Source organism: Molothrus ater, chromosome 3, assembly GCF_012460135.2.
Source record: "Molothrus ater isolate BHLD 08-10-18 breed brown headed cowbird chromosome 3, BPBGC_Mater_1.1, whole genome shotgun sequence".
Classification (NCBI taxonomy): Eukaryota; Metazoa; Chordata; class Aves; order Passeriformes; family Icteridae; genus Molothrus; species Molothrus ater.
Genome location: NC_050480.2, coordinates 90,472,066 through 90,487,233, shown reverse-complemented (window position 1 = coordinate 90,487,233; position 15,168 = coordinate 90,472,066).

The following is a 15,168-nucleotide window of genomic DNA, read 5'->3' as shown; positions in this document are numbered from 1 at the left end:
ACTATAAGCACAGAAGACCTATTCTTTCTTCAAAGAGGATTCACTCATTGGTAAATTTATCATCTTATTGTTTGAACAGTGTGTGCACATCATACAGCAAGAACTTGTGAGATTGCTGAGTTACAAGACTCTAAATTCAGTATCCAGAGAACGAGAAGGAAAAGGCAGGATCAAGGACAAGGAGAGAAAGAAATAAAGTGAGTTAGTTAGGCACAAACTCTATCTTAAAAAAAAAATCTCAACATTATTTTTAATACTGAGTGCTTTTCATCAGATAGAAAGGGGCACATGAGACGTAGACTTACAGAGGCTTGAAAGAGTCCTTCGGGTTCAAAACACTCTGAGATGTCTGCAAATGCCAAGAATATTCACATATTTCTAGTTGCACCAGTGAACACTTGTGTGCCACACGATTTCATCCCAACAGGCTAAGAAAGGGTCGTGACATGCCTGTGTGTTCAGTATTGTTTGTTCATTCCTAATTTCCACACTGAGAAAAACAAGAGGAGCTTTATTACAGCTGCATTTACAGAGTGGAAGGCTGAGCTCTCTCTGCACCTGAGAGGAAACTGAGAGGATAATAATTTTTCAGCTGGTAATTACACTGACTGTAAAATTCTGTACCTGGACATTTCAAGGTGTAGAGGAAAAGTGTGTTGCATTATTCCTGTTTCTTTATTAAAATGTGTTGCATTATTCCTGTTTCTTTATTAAAATATTATCCCATACTTGCCAGCTGCTGGGACATATTTTAAGAGTTAAAAATGTCATATGAAAATTAAATTAAATAGAAAATCTAGCATAAATCAGTTCCAATCCACATGTTTACATGAGGGAATTTTGTAAAAATTTCTCTCTTCTCTCATTAAAAAAAAAAATGGACATACTCCTTTTTCCTCAAACTTTCAACAAAAGCAAGAAAAAAAAGCGCCACAGTTTGGCAGAAAGCAGGACCAGGACTGTAAAAGTTCTGCCTTATAGGTGAAAGTTTTGGAAAGTTATGAGCAAACGAAAACAGGGGCTTAGCATGGAAATGCATAGGCATCCTTAATTACAGCTGTTGGTAGCTCTCCAGCTATATTGCAAACGACATATGTTTTTTCTACTTAGAGTCCTAATCCTGTTAGTAGATGTGTCAGCGTGGAGCCCTGCAGCTGCAGCGTGTTCCCCCGGCATTGGGGGGACGTCTCGTCTCGTGAGCAGAAGAGTCTCCACAGTGTTTCTGCCTCCCTCGTAGACGTCAGCTGTGGATGGCTGCAAACACTGGGAAGTCGTAAGAATAGGAATCTGTGAATGGTGCTAATGTCTAATGTGATTAGTGAAATTCCAGTAGTGTTAAAGCAGTCAAAACTGAACATGGAAGCAGCTAATTAATTCCATGGGTTTAGGAACACAGCACTGGCGAGGATTTGGGGTCATATATTACATATACAGTGCATTAATAAAAGATGAAGATTGAATGATACACCACCCAAGCTGTGCAGTAATCCCACAAGAAAGTATTATCTGGAGCAGAGCATCTTACTGAAATTAGTTTTACTGAGAAAATTGGATTAAAGTCTGAACTATATGTTTACTGGCTATTGTTAAAGTCAGTATGAAATCACTGACAGTTAGAAACTTACAGTTATGTTTATGGCCGTGTTATTTCCAGAACGCATGCAAGAGTCATACTTTTAAATTTAAAATTATTGCAACATCATTACTGTGGGTCCAGAAGCCCAGTAAAGTCAGGGACTCTTGCGGGAAGCATTGTAGAGGGGACTGCTGGGCAACCACGTTGGATATGGCTGAATAAGGTAATCTTTTGGTCCTGATTTACAGGAAACCCCATCTGTTGTAAAGATTACTCAATCAACTTTTTAATATATTGAAACCAAATGTGTGCTAGAAAGCATCTCTCATGCAAAGCTAAGATCCAAGAACCAATGAGTCAGTGGAAGAGAAGGCTTGAGCCTGGATGTGAGAAGGGGAAGAAAGGAAAGGCGGAAGGAGAACAGCACCCAAGGACACCATCCTCCGTGGGCCTTGTGCCGCTGGCCGTGACAAAATGACCCAGAGGGTATTTAGAAAAAATTTCTTCCTGTGCTGCTGAAAAGTTGTTTGTACTCAAAAATGGAAAGATGGAAGGCTTTTTCCCATTGTCAGCACATGCTGTTGGGTACCAAAGCAGGCAAATAAGCACTTCCTCATTTTCTCCTTTGATAGTACTGAAAAGTAATCTACAAGTTTGAGATTGCCAATAATTTGGCCAAAATCAATAGCAGGTGGTTTATTTCAAACTGTGCCTCATTTTTGAGTTTGTACAACATCAACACCTTTAATCTTGTTAGTAGTGACAGAGAAAATATTCCTTTCACTCATTGCAGCCTCCTTATATGGCCAATCTGGGTTGAACAAACATTAATTAGTTAATAGTTGGGTAACACTTTAGAAACCTAAAGTCCTATGTAAGTGCTAAAAATTATTATTGTTTTTGTGAGCCAAACAAGAATTTATTGGGTTACACTGAAAGGGGTTGCTCTAATAAAAATGCTAGAAATATGGTTTAGACAAAGTAACATGAAGTGTAAATTAAATAGGCTTTAAAAAAATTCAAGCTCTTTCTTTGTGTACAAACTTCCACAAGAGTGACTCAAGTAACATTTTGAAAAAGTTTGCAAGTATGAACTGCATTCCAGTACTCATTCTGCATTTTAAGAATGATCTCTAACAGTCTCAGCAACAACATAGGAAGTGTGTATTTGAAAGATGACTACTGTATAATTGCCAATAAGTTCTGTATCCAAGAATATGCTGAGGATTTTTTTTTAGAAAGAATATTCTGAGAGCCCCATGAACTTTTATATAGCATAGTAATGAAACAGAAACACTTTTTCTGGTGCCAAGTTTCTATTAAATAAGTCTTTTGGAAAAAGAAAAAAAATTCATCCCACTATAGTAAGAAGGATTTTAATAGAAAGCTTTACAATGGTTCTGGCAGGGGACGTTCTGAAATAATGAAAATGAATAGAAAAAGTTCCAACCTTAAACAACAGTGGCAGTTGATTAGCAAAGCTGAATAAAGATTTTAAAGAGATTTCTATCTCTGTTTAATAGTCTTCTAGGAAATCTGTTGTATTATAGCTGCTCGTTAAAAGGCCACAGCTTTCAGGGATTATTGTTGACTATTGCTATGGAAAGGGGACAGTCAGTATTCCTCACATCTTCCCTGTAATCTGTAACAGCAACAGTTAGCCTGGATCTTTCACATGACTTAATGAGGATTACATTTAGGGAAAAAAATTCTATTGAAACAAAGATAAAATAAAACTGATGGAAATCCAGAACTTGACATAAGATATTTACCGTCTGAATATCTTCACAGCTGAAAGTTGTACAATACTGTTTTTCTTCCTCCCACACTAGGAATTTACTGTATCCTCTGAGTTGCTTGGATTCAATTTCTCTAGTTTATCTCATTCCTGTTCAAGGCTCTGGATCCTACTCATGTCCCCAGACTTGTCTCTGTATTTTATCCATGGACTGTTTCATGCTGATCACAGAAACCTCCCAAGAGCATTCCAACACACGCACTAATTCCCTTTGTGAAATCTCCACATTGTGGCTTGCCTTGCCCTTCCTGTGATGCTCCCTCAGTATTGCCTTCACAAGACACAGTCTGAGCCAGAGTGGGGCAGATGCTGATTCTTTTGAGCAATTCTGGGCTCAGTTCTGCAACCCTATGTGCTTGTTCGCACTCTAAAATGAGAAGATGACAGGAAACATGGCCACCTATGACCAGCACCTCCTTCTCCTCCTTTCATCTCTCTCCTTCATGGCCTCAGCACTGTGCTCTCAGACCATCCAGGCATGGACATTTTAGGCTGACACAGTGATGATGCTGGAGATGACATTGAGAAAAGCCTTCAGATGGCAGCCAGCAGGCCTCCAGATTCCCAGGGCATGCGATGTTCTTCTCTGTTCTTCTGAGGACCTGGTCCTCGCTGGCTTGTAACCTGTCTCTTCCAGCTGGAAACTGCAATCACATGCTTTTACACATGACTGCAAGAAGTTGTTACTGTCACCTGGGGAAAGTAAGAAGAAGGGAAGAAGGGAAAAATGTAAGAGATGCAAAGCCATCACATCACATCTGACCTCGTAAGTTATTTTTGCAAGTTACTGGTCTGAAGATGAAAAGGAAGTGACTTGTATCAGGTTTCTAAAAGTCTAAATAGAAGGCAGATTTTATCATATGATCTATAGCAGACTGTACTGAGAGTGGCCAAGCTGTATTTCAAGTGCTCATGCTGTTGCTGAGGATCACACCAGAGTCTCAAGATCCCTATACCAGCTACTGACGGGAAGAAGTCATCTGCCCCACTGCCCTTAACACAGGTTCTCTTTGAAAAGGTGCTCAGAAAAGTTGCTTACAATGTTTGAAAATGTGCTCAGGAGGTGTGCAGCCATGCAAAGATGCTACATCCAGAAATGCCAAGTACCCAAGGCCCTTTGTGATACTGGTGGAGCAGCAGGCTCTGTACCACTCTAAAAGCAGATCACTTCTTTGGGTACTTTGGCTAAGGATGGAGGCAACAGAGGTGATCACCTGTGTTTGAAAATGATCAAGTGCTTAAAAGCAAATATAGAATCTGTTTTGACTAGAGATTATTCCAGACCTGTATTTCTGACTTCTTGATATGAAAAATATGTACATGAAAAAAGTAGATATGCTTATGGAAGTCTGTGGGGGAAAACATACAATGGCTCCATGTGTTCATATTGAAATGCAACTAAAATTAGTGTTTTCTAGCAGTTAAGGTCAACCCTGAACTCTCACACCTAAGAAATGCTTAGTTCACATTTTAAAATGGGGATTTTAATACTCTGAGGTATTATTCTTACATTTTTACTAATGTATAATTCTTTCTCTGCTGTTGAGCATTTTATCAGAGACATTACACTGTGCAACAGCTTAAGCACCTCTGCAGTTATCAAGGTTTCTGTTTTAATATGCCTTGTTTTAAGAACACAAAGCACTCAGCTCCTCCCTTTTCTGTCCTTTTTGCAAGCTACCAGCCCCCAAAAATCTCAGAAAAGTTTTTATGCAGTGTGGTTTGGGAAAAACTAATGTGAAGGAGGTTGGAGGCCACCGGGAAACATTAATAGTTCCCTTCAGTTGTGTTTTCTTTCAACTGTTAGAGCCTAATGAGAGTACTGCTGTGAAATTTTGGATACAGTTTTGACAAGGCTGTGCTGATCCATCAATGAGGTGTCCTTGCTGAAATGAACACCTCCAGTAAGCTTTTAATGGCCTTTGTAAACAAACAGAATAATTCCCACTCACTGCAGAAATGAGTTCCATATTTATTTGTTTTACTTCACAGCTCCTATTAAGTTGATTTAATAAAATTCAGCACATAATGTTTTTTTAAAACAAGCCTTAAGTAAACTGAAACTGGGTACTGAACTCTGCGTGGTGCTGCCAGTATTAATGGGTTCAAAAGAGGCCATAATGCTCCAGCAGTCATGGTGACACTGAGGCTGACACTCCATGAGAAAGTAAAGATGGTTTTAGGATGTATGACACCCAACTGAAATGCAGCAATCAGACAGCGGCCAGTGGAGGAGCTGAGTAGCTGATGTCTCAAGACCTTTGGCTCAGCTAGGTATCCTGCATCTCCCCAGGTCTATTTGGACCTTCTTCAGTTGACTCCCAGCTTCTTGTCCCTTCTTGCTCTCTGCTTTAGCACCACAATGTCACATTTATGGACACATAGGCCCCTTATCAGCCCCAGCCTTGTGTTGGCTTACAGCAGAAGGTGTGACAAACAGGTTGCATCTAAAATTAGGATATGAACATAATTTCTGAGAATAGTCAGTATTCTCAAGGGGAGTCCGTGACCTTCCTCATTCCTTAAGATGTCTTCCAAGGGAAAGAAGAAATGTGAAGATTATAACCCAACTATTCACAGTGAGAGATGAAGACAATGGGAAAAACCCTATGAATTTCATGTACTCTGAGAAGTCATTCAGGATCCAGAAACAGAGCTGGGGCCAGCTTTGCCAGAAAAATCCAGGCTTATTTCTGCACTGGATTTTATAGTTTTTTATTTGTTTGCTTCTTATTCCTTTGCCAAGTCTGAACCCTTCTTTATGGGGACTTAACCAAAGTATCTGGCTTTAGAAGAAGTTATGGAACAAATTGCCAAAACACTCAACCAGAAATCATCAAGGCCAGGCCATATTTAAATGAAGTCAGAGGTAAAATAGCTGAATTACTAAGGGTTCTGTGTAACCTCTTGCTTAAAATGTTACTGGTCCTTGAAGATTGAAATGAAGCATAAGTGATGCTGACTTCTAAGAGGGCTTTGTGAGATGCTGAAGAAATACAGGCCTGGAAGCATCATGGACGTGCCAAACAACCTGAGACAAAGTTTAATAAAAGGCAAAGCTAGAGGACACCTTGCAACATATGAGTTCCTGAGAAAGAGCTAATAACAATTTTACACAATGAAGTCCTGCCTGAAAAACCAGTTAGTGTCGTCTGAAGGTGTCAGCAAGCATATGATGATTTGCCTGATGAAATTGTTGTATTTTCAAAAGATTTTCAGCAAAAATTTCCCCTAATTTGGAACTTTAAGGGCAAATAATGCTGTTTTGTAAAAGTAAGGTTGTTTAATGGCTGAATAACTGGTTACAAGGCAGGAAAAGAAAGTAAAGAACGAATGTCCAATTCTTTGTAGTGAGGATTCTATGGGTTTGTCTTTTGCCCTTGCTCTGTATGGATATATGAGTTATATTATTTTGTTCCTCATCTTTTTATCCCTTCACATTTTTCGAAGAGGAGCTAATATATGGTACTACAGCATGAGGAGCAGTGATGATGGACCATTCATAAAACCACTGCCCACATACTGCCTGAATGGCTTGGACTGTTTTCAATGGGGCTGGCCATGGTTCCAGTTGAGCTTTTGACACTCATTGTTCAGTTATTTTGTATCTCTTTCTCTCATAAATACCATGCAAGGCACAGAAAATAAATAGCATCCAGATTAAAAAAGCATCAGCCTAACCTTTTCTTGGCCTCCTAGATGCCCATTCCCTCTGCAGAGGGGATCACCTGCTGAATGGTCTTCCTGTCTCATAGGAAAGCTGTTGGCTACAGAGCAAAGAAAGTAATCAAGAGCAGCTTTCAAATGATTACAGCAACTGACTTTCCATCATGTACTGGCTGCTGGCCTCCCTTCACCAGTCATTGCCTAGATTTTTGTGAAATTTTTTCTTTTTTCTGTCTGTTCATTGTCCCACACTGTAGAGCACAAGCTTCTGTACCCAAAACTTCTCTGTGACCTTTTGAAGGGATAATGTCTAGCAAATCAATCAGTCATATTTATTTTATTTCTTTATTTAAAGACATACAGAAAGCCTATTGGACTGCACTTGATGTGTATTGACAGGAAAACAATGCTGCCTGCACACTGAAGCCACTTGCTTCAGTACCTGAAGCCACAGGTAATCTATTAGTCCAGACACTTCAAGGAAATAAATCCTGAGTGTCACAGTGTGAGCCAAATATTTTCCTCAGGAAGAGCTTAGGACAATGAAGACGTTAAGGTTAGGGCAAAATGAGAAGGTGAGGACAAAGGTTTTCTAAGAGCTTCCACACATGATCTGTACAGTATGGGAAGAGGCTTTTAAAGGTATGAGCATACTGATCTGCTACATTTAGATTGCTACAGCAGATAAGTCATCAAATATTCATGTCCCCAACTGACACTACAACGCTGGAAAACTCTCCTGGAATGGGCAAGAAGTAACACTTGTTGGCTTAACCCAGCAAGGTCTGAACTTGTGGCCAGGGGGATAAGCCCATCTGGCATGCTGCCTTTTCCCTGAGGCAGTGAACAACTGCTTGGGCAGTGTGTTCAGCCCACATGGCTGAATGCCTCCTCTTGCCCACAGGCAGTGGCTGGCCAGGAGTGAAGCCAGCAGCACTTTCTGCCTGAGGTGCAGGGAGAAGAGTGGGGAGCAGGTCTCCCAGAAGGGGCAGCTCCAGCCACTGTGCCCAAATGCTGACCTATCCAACTGGTCACACAGCATTATGTGACTGTGTGACTAGGCCAGTGACAGCTAAACTGTGGTAATATGTTGTATTTCTTTCAGGGACCTCTGCAAATTATGGCAAAAGTGGCTTTGTGGTGGTGGCAAGGCCTAGGTTGTAATGCCTGTGTTACCCACACACAGGGAGACAGATGAGCTCTTCTTGGTGAAGAACCCAGGCACAGGGATTACATGTTTCTTCTCACTTCTTCCCCTGGCTTTTTCAGTTATATTTAAGCAAGCTTCTTCATTATTCCCACTGTAAAATAAGAGTAATAATGCCAGACTGCCTCACAGAGGAAAAAGAAAAAGGTATTTTTTAACTGCTGAAAACCCCCTTATAACAAATGCTGAAAGGCAAGCCATGAATAACAGCTGACTCTGGTTCAACACCTACAGATGTCCCTTAATTTGTGCATGATAGGGACCTGAAAGAGTGGTGGGAGTCATCCATGAGTATCACTGCCACATTACAGGGCCAGTGCCAGCACCGGGGAGAAGGACCATAGTGTCACAGAGGGTGCTATGGCCACCTAGGAGCTCAGGACACCCAGGAAGCTTTCCCAATTGAATTTTAAGAGGCAAGTCTCATCCTGCTTACTTTAGGTTTATGCACAGTTTATTTATATACCCCTGTCCTTCCACAGACTGCCCTGTGATTCTGATTTTCTGACCCATGCCAGAAACCCCCTCCTCCTCCTCCTGCTCAGAAAGGCATTGAAGCCTTTCCTCAAAGCTGAGCAGGGTTCAAAGTGCTTTCCTGAGCAGGGATGATCTTCTAGCCAAAGCAGATTCATGCACTGGGGCCAGGATGCCGCATTTCTCAAGGGTGACGGTCACAAAGAGGCGTTTCAGGGCTTGAAGGGAAGATTTACGAGCACGGTTCTGAAAAGGGAGCACAGGCAGTTCACTGCAGGCTCCACAAAAAAAGCCAGCCCCACTTGTGTTTAAACTGGACCGCTCAAAATGAAGGCATTGTGCACGCCGCCAGTAAACAAAGAAAGAGATATCTGGAAGTGATAAAGTTCAGATTGATAAAAACTTCCCTTCTTCTAGATGGAGGCCACACATACTCTAAATAAAATGTGCCACTTAGGAGATGATTTGTGTTGATAAACCTCGAGTGCATTGTTTTTCCAAATGTTCTCTCCCAGTTGGGAATTTCACACTTGGGCAGGCTCCAGCCATGGCCTCATGAAGTGCCAGCCTCCTTCCCTGACCTGACCTGCTGTTGTTTATATTGCTGTTTACACATTTCCAAACAACCCTTGCAAACGGTCCCTAATTACTTTCGCTCATGGCAGCAGCAGCGGCCGTGTGGAGGTTTGGGCAGGCTCTGAAGCATTGCCAATGTTGTGCATTTGTTGACACAGAGCTTTCCCTGCTGCAGCAGCAGCAGGTCAGAGGAAGGGTTAAGCAATGGCTAAAGGTAGCTGGAGACACAACCCCTCAAGGCTGGGATCACCCTGTAAACAGCCAAGGGAATAAATAACCTGGGTAAGAATCGGCTTTCTAGGTGTTCAAACCATGAGACAAACCTTGGAGGCATCACTGATCTCTCATAGTGCTTGGGTTTGAAGCCATGCACATGCATCTCCATGGAGTCAGAGCTGTTTTGAGTAATTTGGATGCAATGCCACATATCCCTCCCCTTTGAGACCAGAGCTCAAAAGAGTTAAACAGCAGTATACAGTTTAGACTGTGATACCATTCTATATATACCCTTCCTAAACACATGACTGGGGAGAATCCATATGGTCTTTGTGCCCCAGACATATTTGACTTGAACAGACAGCTCATACAATTGTTCTGGAGATGAGGCACAAAGCCTCTAGAATGAATATTATTTCTGGTTTATTGAAAAATAAATTTTGTTTGAGATCAAGTGGTTTAATTAGTACCTTGGAAAGCTATGTAAACTTGATATAAATTATGAGGGTGTTGCCCTCTCTGATTTACTCTGTTTGAAAACATTGAGGGCCTCCAGCCTGCCCAGACTTAAAAATACTAGCATTTGTTTCCATTAAAGCCATATTTTTAAAGCTTGGACAGGGTGTGGGAGTGCTGATTTCCCTTGATTAGCCACAGATATTCCACAAGAAAAATAAAGTTCCTAAAACTTTTTTTTTCATGGATTTCATTGAAAAAAGCCCACCCCTTTGCTTCCTTTTTGATCCATCCCCTGATGTCCTCAATAACAATACTGCAACACAGAATTATGGATCTGAAAGTTTGTGAAGGGCTGTGTACCTCAAAGAGTGGCCAAAGCACCAAGGGCTTGCATAGCATGTTGCTAATTTTCAGACCACTGAGGCCCATCAGTTAGGTCACCAACTCTCCTCATGAAAGCCAATATATCACACATTGGTTGATGAAACTGATTGCACCAGATACATTGTTTGCATTTATTTACTAATGCTCTTGAGACTGCAAAAGCAAACAAAGGATGGTTCATGAAGGTGTTTCCAGAATGCAAGAATATATAATTTAATGTCAACAAACAAAAACTATAGCCAGAAAATTGGCCACTGCAGCAAAGCTGAAGCATTTTCATGCTATTTTCATAATCTTTGAGAGAAACACCACACATGGCCTGCTCTCTGTGCCAGACACTGCTATACAGGAATCAGAGAAATACCAGGTCTATTAGTCTGGGATAGCCAGCAGTATAGCCCTTACTTGGGGAGGAGGTCAGGAGATCAACTCAGGCCACTTAAATATCCCACACCCTGAGCCAAGCTGTCTATTCCTGGACATGTTCATCTTGGCATTAGATAATGCATGCAACGTGTTTTAAAGAGAGTGCAATATGTGGGCTGTTTATTAAACTGTACTCAGAGCAAAGCAAACCTACTCACTGCTACTGAAGTACAGACATGCACAGATGCTGCAAATGTGGCAGCATGCCTGCAGGTGTGTAGTTCTAATGAAGAAGAGCTTAACTCTGGTGATGACAGCTCAGGGCTCTATTAGTGATGGCAAGGACACTTGGAGAAAGGAGAATGGGCTTGGTCTTCACAGGCCACACAGGACAAGCATGGCAGACAGCTAGAAAAGTGGGTTTTGCAATCTGGATTTGTCACTCCACTTCTGAGCTGAGATATTCTCTGAAGAGGAACTGGGACATGGGCATGAGAACCCACACTGATGTATTTGGTTCCCTTCTGAAGGGCTCCCAGCCTGCCATGGAGAAGGTTCCTGCTGTGCCATGAGGATTCCTCTGCCCTCCCTGCTGGAGGAGGTCCTGCTGGAGCACCTCCACCTGCTAAACAGCTGTTGTTGGTGAGCTTGAATCCGTCACACAGTCATTTCCTCTCTCTCCTTGGGATCCACCTTCCCTCCCAAGCGCACCGGCTCCTTGCGGCAGTCGGCTGGCCTCTCCCACCACGGGAAGGTGTTGTCAACCCCGTGAGGAGTGGGCTTCCTGGGATATGGGGCTCATCCCACTGATTCGAGGAGGTAGATCTATCTTAACACTTATCTCCCTGTTAAAGCCTCCTCCCTGTCTGACAGTTATTTCTAGGCCTGTACTTTATACTCATCACCAGCACCAGGAGTGAACCTTTCCACAGACAGATAAGTGGCACCAAATTAAAGAGCATTAAATGGATGTCTTTCCATATATAAAGAGCCAGTAGCAATTTGTACATCCTGGGCATACCAGAGATGGTAAAATCTAATCACTTTCCATGCTTTAAATGCTGTGTAAACATGAGGTAATTGTTCTTATATGTGAAAAATGATGTGTCTCATGTCAAGAATGTATCAAGACTGAATTTTTAGCTTTGTGAAATATTATCGAGCCCAGCCCCTGCTCAGCAAATCTTTCCAAACTCAAATAAGTCACTAAAGCAAATAAGTATGTTCTTATTTATGTGACTGAGAGTTTATCTTGATTAGATATAAAGGATGTAAATAATGGCTCTCTTGTAGACAACTTCTAACATAAAAGAAATAAACTATATATCTATGTGTTTTCAGTATATCTAAAATACACTCATCATTCACTGCAAAACACTTAATGCTCTTGATAAATGAAATGCACATAGTTAATCTCATCAATTTGGCCCCTAAAAACTAAAAATCCATCTTTTCTGCCTTTTTTAGAAAGGAAATAACAGCAAAATTTACCGTTAGTTGCAGAGTATAATCTGTTAAAATCAAAGCTAATGGCTTACTGAATGGTTTTTCAAACCACTGTTTCAATGTCTGCAAGCATTTCTTCAGCAATTATTAAGATAAAGTAATATGGAAACAGAGTTTTAGTATTTCATCAGTGCTAAAGGAATGACTAATAACACCAGAGCCAGACCCCAGGCATGATGTGGGCATGGCTGTTGGGTTTCCCTACCTTAACACTCAACCTTCAGGGACCAGATGTCTAGAAAAAGGCCTCAGATGAAACAATAGTAAGGACAAGGGAGGAGAGCTTTCAAGTTCTTTCATTGGAGTACATTTATCTCCGACTTGTTTCATCATGCACCTTTCTTGATGAAAATTTCCAGCCTTGGATACTGAGATAGCATCTACTCCGGGTCACATGGACAAAAATTTGCCCTCAAGATAAACTGTCTTCTAATCAGAAACAGGAGAAAAGAAACCAATGTATTCACAGTCTTATCATTGGCTGTGTGGTCTTTACACCGTTTCACCAGTGAGGTGAAGGCTCATGTGCAGGCCAGGTGAATGCAACAAGGCTCTCTTTCCTCTGAACTGTAATCTTATTTGTTCCTTCTAAGCATTTTTCTCTCCCCATGACATCAGTGGGAGGTTCTCTGACAGTTTTGCTGTCAGGGATCATCATCTCTGAAACATTTCATTGTCCTCAGTAAAAGGGACAGATCTAAAAAAAACCCCAAAACAACCAAACCATTCTAGAAGTATTATTGGAAGGGCTACCATCTTCCACCTGCAATGCAACAGAGCCTTATCTTCAGTACCAGACTATCTGCAGCTTCTGGTATGTAATAATCCATTACCTACAATATTCCATACTACCTTGCACAAAGCTTTGAATTTGGCACTTCCCTCAGCAAGGTTTTCTTCAGCAAGTCCATAACTGACAGGCTGACAAAAATCTTTCAGGCAGCATCCATTGTTTACATCAGGGATACAAGGGGAACCCTAAATAAATTATTTCAGTGCAAACCCCCAAATTAATAATTTCAGTGTTTAATGAACATCAGTGTGAAATATCACAGGATGTCTTCTGAGGCCTGCCAGTTACTAGAACCTGGTAAGCTTTTACAGACTTAAAAAAAGAATAAATTCCTGCCATCATAGACTTCCCATGCAGAAGAAGAAGAATTGAACCTCTTCATATTTTTCTTTGTTAAAATAAGGTTCACAAATTTAACTAGATGCTCTCATAAAACTCTTTTTCCAGATTCTTTCTCTTCTTTTCATTGAGCCCTACAAATTTTGTCAAAATCCTCTTATAAGACTGAAAATGTTGATCTGAGGTCATATACACAGCTTTATTAACAGTCCACTTTAAAAACCTGGTTGCAGGAGAGCCCAGAATTGCTTCTTTCTTGTATCAGGTTGGAAGATGTGAAAAACCAAGAAATTCAGCCTTGCAGCAGACCCAGGTGTTAGTCACTAAACGTAAAAAATTAATTTCCTCTGGTGGCATTTCCAAGCTCTCATGTGGCCAGAAGGAATTTTCTTCCTCTTATTTCCTCCTCTTCCCTCCTTTTCTGCCTCTGTGCTGAAAGGCTTCAAGCCCTCCAGTTTCCTGGATCTTCTGCAAACTGAGGGAAAACGTGTTGGATCTTAAAACATGATCTCAGAGGCACAGGCTCCTGCAGGCACCTCACAGAGGTGTCTCAGCCTCTCTGTGGGGACTGCTCAAGAACTTCAGCCACTCACAACACTGTCTTCCATCCAAAACTGTCCTATAACATGTCTTTCTGACCTGTCCTCTAATGGGAGCACGGGGGAGAATGTCGCTGGAACTTATGAGGAACTAGGTCCTTCTGGTTGTTTCCCATTTATGAATACAGAATATCCTCAGATACAGGTTTTGGTCAGTATTTTGAGCATTAGTATTCTCAAATCCAATATATATTTACTTTTTATCCTAAGATTAGATATAGAACCAACTGTTTATGCTCTCTGAGTTGCACTCAGAATGTAAGAAACATATTACCTTTGGCCTGAACCATTTTTAAGAAGTGTGGAGAGTGAGTAGAGGAGCCACAGGAATTACATTTGTGTGTAGTGTTTAAGATATATAAATGGGGTGGAGCTTAAATCCCCGAGCTTTTGGAGATTATGCTCAGGAAACCATACTTTATGTGGTCATAAATAAAGCAAGAAAAATATCAACTTAACTGCGACATATACCTTTATGTGGGTATATTATGGAATTTTAATTATAATGAATGCAGTAATAAACCAATCCACCCTTAACAGCAAAGCAAAGCAACCCCCCCACTCCCTTTTCTGCTACTTTTATGGCATTCTGAATCCCACAAATAAAACTGGTGAGAATACACATCCTGTTCTTACGCAGTTAAAAACTCTAGTTGTGGATTATTGCAGTTTCTTATTGTTTCAGGACTCTTTCCAAGTGACAATTTATCACACTGAATACCAGGTAGTTCAGGACTTTTAGGATACCAAAAAATGTTGCAGCCAATGATCAGCAGAGGTGAAGAAGAGCCATCAACCAGCACTCCACAGCAACACCAGGTCTGTGCTGGCTCTTCCTTGCATTCCCACATTGCAGGATCAGGCACAGAGACAACTTCTGCTGTGAGACCTTGCTTCATAGCTCTGCTCACGCAGGGGAAATCACAGCTGCACACACATGCTCTATGCCCAAATGCAGAATAAATGCTCTGTGCCAGCAGCCACACAGAAAATGATGATGTTTGCTGTCTAGTAAAGGTGGTAGGACACATTAATGAAGCCTGCTGAGACCTTCTTTTCCAAAAGTGGAAAAAATAGCCAAGTAGGTATCAGCAGGATCAAAATACATCACAATTAGAATGGAAACACCACTAGGATTGCCTGTCTGGCAGGTGCTAATCTGGGATCACTTCTGACAGGTATACCAGCGTTGACTCTAAAAAATCTAAA